Source organism: Nothoprocta perdicaria, unplaced genomic scaffold (genome assembly GCF_003342845.1).
Source record: "Nothoprocta perdicaria isolate Ctin4 unplaced genomic scaffold, notPer1 scaffold_76, whole genome shotgun sequence".
Classification (NCBI taxonomy): Eukaryota; Metazoa; Chordata; class Aves; order Tinamiformes; family Tinamidae; genus Nothoprocta; species Nothoprocta perdicaria.
The window spans coordinates 766,229-767,368 of NW_020456043.1; positions in this window are offsets into that span (position 1 = coordinate 766,229).

A 1,140-nucleotide genomic window follows, 5' to 3' on the forward strand; every position below is an offset into this window, starting at 1 on the left:
GCCGCTACCTGCGGGGCGGGGCGGAGCGACGGGAGCGGAGCGCGGCGGCGACGCAGGCCCCGAGCGCCGGCCCGGAAGCGGAAGTGCGTCACGCGCCGCACCGCCCAACCCGCGCGCTGCTTGCCCGCCCTCTGCCGGAAGGGCACGTATCACTTTAGCCCCGCCCCCCTCAGGGGGAGCACCTCCCTGCCCGTCCACCCGGCGGGGGTCACGTGACGAGGGCCCCACTCCCTCCCCACCCCTSTCCTCTGGGGTCACGTGGTGCCTTCCCGCGGCGACCCCTAGCGGGCGGGGCGCGTTGGCGCGGAGGGGAGCCCCGCCCCAATGGGAGCCCCGCCCTAACGGGAGCCCCGCCCCAAAGGCCACTGCCCCAGGGGAGCCCCGCCCCAACGGGAGCCCCGCCCCAACGGGAGCCCCGCCCCAACGGGAGCCCCGCCCCAATAGGAGCCCCTCCCCAACAGCCACTGCCCCAGCGGAGCCCCGCCCCAATGGAGCCCCGCCCTAACGGCCACTGCCCCAGCGGCCACTGCACTAGGGGAGCCCCGCCCCAACGGAGCCCCGCCCTAACGGCCACTCCCACACGGGGCCCGCTGAAGGGTGTTTTATGCCCCCAAATCTTGCCCGTTTTCCGTTCTTTTCTATCAAAAGATGCTGCCTCTCCGCTCCCCCTTTCCTCTCTCGTACCYRCAGGCGGAGGTGGCAATGGCTGAAYGTACACGACCCYTGTCCCTGCAAACTGTGACCGGGATGGGGACAAACCGCGGGCAGGASGCAGCCCCATGCTGCAACGGGCAGGAAAACACAAATATTCCTGCTGATGCGGTGTAGCGGCATCAATCAGAGCGCAAAACACCTCGCTGCACAGCCAGTCCGCGATGGTGTGAAATCCCAGACAACCCCTGCCTCCGGATACATACAAATCCCGTGGAAAAATCAGGCTGACTTCGCAGCTCCTCAGCAATTGCCTTTCCATGGTGAGCTACAGGCCTTGCAGAAACATGGGCCTCGTTTGGGCTGAAACGGCAGATTTAGCAAATTTGGCCCCGGCACGCGGCTCACGGGCAGCCGATGTGCAAGCAACCCGGCTCCCGGCTGGTAAGAGGCGTTATTTTCCATGGCCTTATTCAAACTATTCGGCAA